Raw genomic sequence first — 10,000 nt, 5'->3', positions numbered from 1 at the left:
CTCGCACACACACACGTGCTCACACAACAGGCTTACAAACGTACACAATCACAAACTTACGCCCATATACACACCAGTGGAGGCTTCTCCGTTGAGGAGAGGGAGGAAGATCCTCTAAATCACAACCCTTCTCTATCTTGGGACCACAGTGGTGGAACGAGCTCCCTGCTGATGTCAGGACCGCAGAGTCGCTCACCAGCTTCCGCAAATGACTCAAAACCCACCTGTTCAGAGTTCACCTTGACCTAGACTCTACATAGCCATTCAGTCCCCTATTTGACTGTTGCACTATTGTTTGTTGTACGTCCTGGCACTTGATGAACGCACATAATGCAGGTTGTATTCGTTCTTTGTACTTAATTGTGTAGCATGTACTTAATTGTGTTGTGCATGCATGTTGTGTAGCATGTACTTAGTTGTGTAGCATCTGCAGTAGCTGGCTATCACTGCTGTACACGGGGAATGGGGTTAGCCTGGCGATTGTTAGTACTTGCACTTGGTTCTATGAACATCTTTACTGTACCGACGGCGATATATTGTTTCACTTCTTATGACAAATGTACTTATTGTAAGTCGCTTTGTATAAAAGCGTCTGCTAAATGGCCTAAATGTAAATATAAATGTAATCCTCCTTAACATTGTTGAGAATAAAAAGTGTAGATTGCCCAGACTACTGTAATGAATTAATGACCTTAAATATGACTTTAATGCCTTTGTATATGTAATGTTCGTTTCCCTGAGTAAATGGATATTAGCACCCCCTATCGCCGGAGCAGGAGCCCTGGCTATGGAGCAGCCTGGAGGGAGGGTTTATCCCCTCAAGTCTCTAGGCTACGTAACGAGAACCAACAAACCCACTCGTATGCCTCGTTTCCACCGAGCGGTGCGCTACTGTACTGGTACAGTGCAGCTCTGTTCGCTTATATTGGCATTTCCACCGCCAAAAGTCAGCCGAAATAAACGGGCTGAGCCTACCTATTTTTCGGTACTCCACCGTTGGGTTACCAAGCCATCTGAAAGGGTGGCGAAAACATGGAGTTAAACTCGCCGTTATTCTGAAATCACTTTAAAAATATCCCGTTTGGTATGACCAGGTCACTGATATCTTTGCAACACAAACAGCGAGGACGATTGACTTGATCTATAAATTAAGTCACTCTGACCATTCTGTTTAATATTGTGGAAAGGATGTTAGTGAATGATTCAGAGCATGATGCATTTTAAATGACATCACTTTTGGTCTTGTGTCTTAATTTTTCTTAAAACAATTGTAGCTGCCAGCCAAATTACAACCAATAGCTTCAGTCATTGAGGGCAAAAATAGGCATAATAGAAATAAATTCACATAATTATCCCTCCCTACCATTTTGTAGTTCACCAAAACACCCTGAAACAACTTGATTCTCACATACTTATGCCACCATACGCCACTAACAGTGCAAGCAGGCCAATGGCAACCAAGTGCGCAGTCCTTCCTCCCTCACTTTAAAAACCACTAGCCGCCACTGATACACACACACACACACACACACACACACACACACACACACACACACACACACTCAAGATTATATCAACACATGGCGAGATTCAACCGTATTCTAACTTTAAACATTTATTTTATTTTATTGGTATTGGTTTTTGGGATTTGAATATAAATGTGAACATTACCAAACAGTCTGGTTATCAGGGCCTTGGTCACTGTTACAGCCTCGTCACTAGACCAATAGACCAATGGCATCAGTCTGGAATCTCAGTTAATTTTGGACTTCCGATGCTACCAACGAGCGCCCAACGAATCATAACTGCACTCTTGTAAACGTTAAATAAATCAAACATACAGGATGATTAGATATTGCAACATTATTAATATGGAAAATATATAATAATAATAATAATAATAACAATACCGAAATTTTTCGCTTGGAGAAGAGCCCTACAAAGATTGAATCGTTTGATGCAAACGTTTGTTGTTGTTCCAACGTTTTACAGACTTCCTGTTGACGAGGATGAACGTCTGACCGCCACCTGGTGGCCAAACTAGACAACAGCGGTACACAGTTAAGGCAATGGTTGCATTCCAGGCTATTGGGAATCGGAATGGATTCCCAATAGCCTGGTCCTATTTGCCCGGCATGTCAAATATCACCCATTACCATTTTGTTTGACCTTTTCTACTGTCAAAATCCTTAATTGTCCACACCGTCCACTCTGATAGAGCTTTTTAACATATTGATAAAATTCCTTCACGGCTTGAAATGGAAAAACGTCTATCCCGTATTGACTGTATTGATGTTCTTTGTTATCTTTTTTGGTTTAATTGAGCTGAAGCTCAGACAAAATGTATTAGGGTTGATCGTTTTGTTTTACTTACTTACGTATAACACCATGATCCCAGCTAAAATAATGCGCTAAACAGACTCCCATATTATATGTTCGTACTGAGGAACGAAAGTTACAGATGTAACTACGGTTCTATGAATCCTGGATGACGGTGCTTCAAGCACTGGATATATCCACCTCGCGCATGCGCATTTCAAGTACCTAATACCAACATAGTCATCTGTGACCCCCACGTGACACCGGAAAGGCTATAACTTCCGGTGTCGTTAGAGGATCTGTTCCTAGAATCTTCTTGTGAAAACACAAGGATTCTGTAGTGACTAGAAGCTCTGGCGGTCATCCAGGATTCATAGAACCGTAGTTACATCTGTAACTTTCGTTCTATTTCATCCTTACTGACCGCCAGAGGCGGTGCTTCAAGCACTGGAAGAGCATACCAACAAGGTCACAAAGAATCCAACACCCACCTCACTCATTGGAGGCAGCAGAGCTTGGACGTAGGACTACACCCATTGGATGGGGGGCGGCGACGTTGACCCGGTAAAACCTTGTGAATGTGCCAGGCGTTGTCCACGATGCCGCAGCACAAATAGCCTCCAGGGGCACCCCTCTTAGTGGAGCCCATGAAGTTGCAACGCTTCTAGTGGAGTGGCACCTCACCCCGGATGGCGGGGGGCGGCCACTGGCCCCATAGGCGTGTGTAATGGCATTGACAACCCAGTGGGACAGTCGCTGTTTGGAGAGAGCACAACCTCTGTTAGGGCCATCGTGACACACAAACAATTGCTCTGACTGTCGTATGCTAGCAGTAGCAGCAATGTAGGCCTTAAGTGCCCGTACCGGGAAGAGCAGCTCAGATCTACCCTCCTCAGATGGGGAGTCAAAACGAGCAAGCTGGATAGGCTGGTTGAGATGGGTGCGTGAAAGCACCTTGGGCAGGAACGCCACATTCGGCCATAGAACTACACCCGAGCCATCGGGGTTCCAACGCAGGCATGTATCTGCCACGGATAGGGCCTGCAACTCCCAACCCGCTTTGCGGAGGTAATGGCAAGCAGGAAAGCCACTTTCATAGACAGCCACTTTAACCCTACCTGGGTCAAGGGCTCAAACGGGGGTAATGACATGGCCTCCAGCACCAGGGGCAGATCCCATGCTGGGGCCCTCAGGGTCCTAGGGGGACGCAGCCGCAGAGCCCCTCTAAGAAAGAGGGACACCAACCTGTGGCACCCCACTGTGGCTCCGTCAACCCTTTCATGCTGGGAAGAAATAGCAGCCACATAGACCCTCAGGGTGGAATGAGCACGACCACTATCGAGGAGGGACTGCAGGAACTCCAGAACGGTGGCCACGGAGCAACGTGCTGGGTCCACTGCCTTCCCCTTACACCAGTCAGAGAACAGCTTCCATCTATTCTCGTACTGTGCCCTGGTAGATGACGCCCTGGCATTCAGGATAGTGTTCCTGACGGTCGCCGTGCAGGACCTCAGCAGTGGGTCTGCAGTGGGTCCCTGCAGTGGCCAAACTCAAAGCTGGAGGCGACGGGGGTCTGGGTGCCAAATTCGACCCCCCAGTTGTGACAGGAGGTCCTTCCTGTAGGGGAGGCGCCATGGAGAGCTGCAGCAGAGCCTGCGCAGCAGTGGAAACCAGAGTCTCCCCGGCCAAAAAGGGGCCACCAGAAGTAGCCTGTGACCCCGCAGAAGCACCCTCTGAAGTGTGGGAAGATTCAGGGGCAGGGGTGGAAAGGCATACAGAAGACTCTGTGGCCAGTCGTGAGCCAAGGCGTCCTGTCCGAGGGGGCTGGTCACCTTCGTCCAGGAGAACCAGAGGGGGCAGTGAGCGGATTCCTCCGAGGTGAAGAGGTCCACTTCCGCCCTGCCAAAAAGACCCCAAATCGCCTCCACCACCTCCGGGTGAAGCTGCCATTCCCCTGGTGGGGGCTTCTGTCGCGACAGGAAGTCCGCGACCTGATTCTGGTCCCCTGGGATGAAGACTGCCCGCACGCTGGCCAGGCGGGGATATGCCCAGGTCAACAGGCTCCGAGATACCCGGAGTAGCCGTGTAGACCCGTGTAGTGTGTCTGCTGCGGTGAGCATGTGAAAGGGACTACCCTTTCACATGCTCACCGCAGCAGACACACTGCGGTGAGCAGTGTTCCTTCAGGAGTTCCTTCAGGAACTTGTTGAGTCCCCTCAGGTCGAGAATGGGACGGAATCCGCCGTCTTTCTTTGCTACGAGAAAATATCTCGAGTAGAAGCCTCTGGGGTGCAGCAGAGGATCTACTGGCTCGATGGCTCCCTTGGCCAGGAGGGCGGACAACTCCTGGCTCAGGGCTAAGGCCTTCGCCGGATCGCTGACAATAGTCATTTTGACCCGGCTGAAGGCTAGGGGCCGGCATCGGAACTGCAATTCGTACCCTTGGGTTAAGGTGGAAACTACCCAAGGGTCTGAAGTACAGGCAGTAACTGAGCTGCTGCTGGGAAAAGCAGCCGACGACCGACCCCATGGGCCTAGCGCCTGCCCCCTCGGCCTCCTGAGGCTCTGGGGGGGCGTCGGTTAGGCTGCGAGGCACGCAGCTGCCAGGGAGGTGGGCGCTCGGGGGCCCGAAACCCCTCATCAGGCTGTTGAGCAGAACGCTGAGACCTCCGTAGGCCACCAGGGTAATCAGGTTGGGAGCGCCACTGGGGGACAGCCAAGGGGCCCCTAGGCCTGCTAGGAGCGGACACACTCCTGTGGAGCCCCGATAGCTCCTGTCTGGTCTGCTTTGCTCGGGCAGCCCTCTCCAGTCCCTCCAGGGCAGCTGCCCCAAACAGCTCCCCTGGCTCCACTGGCACCGCACGGAGGACCTTCCTGCACGTCTCTGTCAGGGGTGACTGAGCCAGCCAAACTTGGCGGCGAGTTTGGACCAGGGTGGACATTGTGCGCCCCAACTCCCTTGACATAAGGGCAAACGCCTGTAGTGAAGCGTTGCTCAGACTCTGCAGTGACGGGTCAACCTGAGCCTGCTGCAGGGAGGTTGAAAGGCCCAGCAGTAGGTGGGAGAGGGAGTTGCCAATGCGACCCATGCGTGCTGCCGCATCATAGGCCTTAGACAGGAGGTTGTCCGTGACCCTGCACTGCGGCCGGGGACACCTGGCATCCGGTCTCAGAGCCTCATCGGGAGCCAAGATGAGCGAGGCGATGGCTGGCTCAACTGGCGGCATGCGGCCCAACCCGACCTGTGCCGCATCCTGCATGGCAGCCAAGGTCCGGGCATCCGTTGTTGAATGGGAAAGGGCCCTGGAGTCCCTCCAGCACGCGTGGAGCTCCTTCACGTATTCCTCTGAAGGGGGAACGGTGAATGTGGATGGAGCAGGGTTGCGCCTGAAGAAGGTGCTGGACTGACCCGGGTCCGTCTGCGGGACATCGAGCCCCAGGCAAGCCAGAGCCACGCGCATAATGGCCGCCATAGAGGTATCCGCTGCCCCCTGCAGAGAGCTCTGAGCGGAGGAGCAGGAGGCCTCCCCCAATGTGTGAGAGGCATCGTCTTCAGTATTAACTTCATTAAACAGGGCATCGTCCAATGAAGGCACATCCTCCAAGGGAGGGTCAGGCTGTAGTCCAGCTAGCCCCCGACCAGAGCCAGGCTGAAGGGCCAGGAGGAGCGACTTCATCTGCTCCATGTCAGACGCCAATTGGTCCACCTTGGAGGACAGTCCGCCCCTCGCCTTCTTTTTTGGGGGGGCACCCTTAGCCGCAGCTCCGTCTTGCCGGAGCCGAGAGCGCAGATTTTGGGGGACACCGGTTAAGGCAGAGGGGTCGTCAGCTATTGCCCGCTGCTCCACCCCTGCTAGCCTAGCCAGTCTAAGAGCCCACGGCAGGAGGCTGCAATTCATGCAGGCACTGACAGTGAGGCCCTCCCTCAAATTCTCGAGGCCGAGGCAAGGAGGGCAGCTGTCATGACCGTCCTCCGGCTCCAGGGGAGCTGCGCAGGCGACACATAGGTGGGCCATTACGGCAGCCCAACAATCCGTGTCACCAGAATCACAATCACTCAAACAGAAACGGAAAATCAATTAGCCCGAGTGTAAGCGCTGCTGCTAAAAGTAAACAGAAAAGCCAAAAAAAGGCAGCGTTACCGGGAGCGGGAGCGAGAGCACTACCTTCACCTGTAACTACCAAATAGTAATTACGCTGAGCGTAAGCGCTGCTGCTAAACGGAAAAACCAAAATAAAAGTAGATGGTGGTTAGAACAGAGCAAAGCTAACGGCTAACACACCAAACAATAAGGGAGCAGTGAGGACAACGCGTGCTTGGAGCGGGAGCGAACGCACTGCCTTCACCAACAGGCGCCAGCCACCTACCTGTCTCCCTCTTCAGACGTAACCAGTTAGCCACAGCCTCTGGAGGACGGGTAGTCCGCGGCTCCGACGATTGTCGCGAGGCAGCACGTAGGCTTGCTGTAAGTGTAAATGATCCTTTTCTCAAAGTCCAAAACGATACTCTTTCCTGCGCCTTAGCGAGAAGATGAAAAGGAACAGATCCTCTAACGACACCGGAAGTTATAGCATTCCCGGTGTCACGTGGGGGTCAAAGGTGACTATGTTGGTATTAGGTACTCGAAATGCGCATGCGTGAGGTGGATATATCCAGTGCTTGAAGCACCACCTCTGGCGGTCAGTAAGGATGAAGAACCAAGACCTTATTCTCTGTCGGTCGGTCTGTCTGGCTGTCTGTGTGTGTATGTGTGTGTGTGTGTGTGTGTGTGTGTGTGTGTGTGTGTGCGTGTGCGTGTGTGTGTTAGGGGTTGATTGTGTAGAAAGCAAAATTCGTGCAGAGTTTCACTCGATTGAGTACTGTTAAGGTCACTGTAGACTTTTAATAGCTGGATGCCCATAGAGAGCGAGAGGGAGATACATGAATGCTTCCTTACTCTGTTTGTACATTTTTACCGGGGACCGATGTGTCCGCTATGGTCCCGGTAGCGAATGTTTTTTTCATAGGATGGTAGCGGCAAGTACCGCCTCTTTCACCTCTGATTGATTAGAAGTGCTCTCCTCTGATTGGTTATTTGATTTGGTGCTGAAACGGGTTAGGGTTAGCCTGGCTATTGCCAGACCAAGTCCAATCGTAGATTGCACGTTGGTCTGTTAAGGGTGCCGTAATTTTCTCCTGCACAAGAGGCGGGCGTAGTTCAAATGGCTGCAAGCAATTGGCCACCAGCAGGGCTAGCTGGTAGATTAAACTTTTACCAAAACCAGTCGGCAGTAAAGCAAATACATCCTTTCTTTGGAGGAAATTCTCCAGGGCAAGTGTCTGCTCAGCTTTCAAAGAAAACTTGCCCCTCGGTGCACGGTGGCTGGTCCCCGCGGTCGCCGTGCACCGGCCGAGCTCCCGAACTCCAGCGGTGCACTCCCGCGGGCACGGAGATTGAATACAATACAACAGCCGCGGTGCCCCAAGGCGGCTTTTCTTTCTGTATTCAATCGCCGTGCACGCGGGAGTGCACCACCGGAGTCCGGGAGCTCGGCCGGTGCACGGCCGCCGGGGGACCGCGACAGCGGTGCACAGCGAAGCTCCCGGACTCCGGCGGTGCACTCCTAACCCACGGTCTCACGGTCGCGGTCGAGCCGCGAGTGCACCGCCGGAGTCCACGAGCTCGGCCGGGGCATGGCCGCCGGGAGACCACGACCGCGGGGACTGGCTGCCTGCCGCGCACCGCGCCCGGGAGCTCAGCTCCGGCCGCCGTGGTGCCCCGAGGCGGCTCTTCTTTCTGTATTCAATCGGGTATTATTCAATTCAAAGAAAACTTGCCCCTGAAAACATTTAAAACAGCATCAACGGGTAGCGGTTGCTCCACTTCAGCTGCTTGCGACGCTTCTCTGTCGTCATGATGTTTAACCAGCCAATAGCGCGCCAGGTGAAAAAAGCCAGCTTGGTGATTGGTGCCAAACGGATTGGGATAGGAAACAGGAGGATTAAACATGTTCCTTTCCATCCCCATGTGCAGAGCGGGCTACCCAGTCTAGGTTAGGGTAGTAGTGGTTAGGGTTAGTGTAACATATTTCAGCCATAATATTCTCTTGTGATACATTTTAGCTGTAATACTCTCACATAGCCACATGAAGCAGCACTGAGCATAGTTGAGAGGTAATTTCCCCTCACAATCACCAGAGGGCAACACTGAGCACATTTGACAAATTAGGCGGTAATACTCTCACACAACCTCAGAGGGCAGTACTGAGCACATTTAACAAAGTTACAACATTTACACATAGGGGCAACAACGGACACACAGAGGAAGTGAGCAAGTTTTTAAAGCCGTAGAAGAAGTCTACTTTTACCTGTTTATAAAAAGCAACAGCTGAACAGAGGAGGCAGAATCTCTCAGGCGGCATATCCTAGATATCAAGCTTAGAGACGCTCCGCGCGTGTTATATACTATCCCTCTCCTTTTGTTTCATAGACGATAGACAATAGACCAAAACCTTAACCAAATAAAGTGAGTTAAAAGTGATCCTGTCTCGGCGGCCTTTCCTGGACTAAAATATCATAACATTAGGGTTAGGGTAGTAGTAGTGGTTAGGGTGGTAGTGGTTAGGGTTAGGATTAGGGTAGTAGTGGTTAGCATTAGGGTTAGGTTAGTAGTGGTTATGGTTAGGTTAGTAGTGGTTAGGGTAAGGGTAGTAGTGGTTAGGGTTAGGGTAGTAGTGGTTAGGGTTAGGACAGTAGTGGTTAGGGTAAGGGTAGCAGTGGTTAGGGTTAGGGTAGTAGTGGTTAGGGTAGTAGTAGTGGTTAGGGTTAGGGTAGTAGTGGTTAGGGTTAGGGTTCAGCACTTATCACTGTTGGATTGAGTTTGTTTACTTCTGTCGGTGGCTGACTAGCCGACAGCCTGCCGCAAGATCAAATAACCAATCGGAGGAGAGGCCTTCTAACCAATCAGAGGCGAAAAAGGCGGTACTTGCCGCTACCATCCTACGAAAAAAAGATTTGCGTCCAGGTGAATGGGCCGGTGAGGAGAGGTTGATGTGAAGTAGCGACTCCTGGCTCACCTGCCACTAGGTGGCAGGTGAGTACAGCCACAGCACAGCCACAGCACAGATGGTGTGAGCACAGCCATGGGCTGGCCAGGGCCGGGCCCTGGCCAGCAGGTGATTTTTGCAAAGTATGGTAAATTATTTCTGTCAACTTGGTTTTGAAATGAGACCCGCCCCCCCCCACGGCTGCTGTCTCTGACCTTTAAGATCCACTTTCCTCATGTCCTGATGTATGTCCGTCCCCTGTACGGCTGTCCCCGATTGTACAGACGTTTGTACACTCCCTGATGTACACTCCCTGATGTATGGATGTACACCGTGTTCCCACCCAGACACGGAACATTGTTTGTTTACAAAAAAATTACTTTGATTATGCGGTTGGAGCTTAAGACCCACAACAATAGTCATGGAAACAGATTTGTTTATTGACCTCAATTCCTATTTGGTTAGAGTTCCACTTTAATTTAATTTTTGTTCACAAATCTCTAACTTCCCTGTTTACACTTTTCACTTTTCACTTTTCATTGATGTCAGCTATTCAATACTTTATTTCATTTATTTGAATAGTTTAATTACAGCACTCACAGCATTTTCTTCAGGAAATACAAACGTCTAGTTATTCTCCAGTTGCGATCATTAT

Source organism: Micromesistius poutassou, assembly GCF_964030765.1.
Source record: "Micromesistius poutassou genome assembly, chromosome: 11".
Lineage (NCBI taxonomy): Eukaryota > Metazoa > Chordata > Actinopteri > Gadiformes > Gadidae > Micromesistius > Micromesistius poutassou.
The sequence above is the reverse complement of the archived record's forward strand: the minus strand, read 5'-3'. Positions refer to the sequence as shown.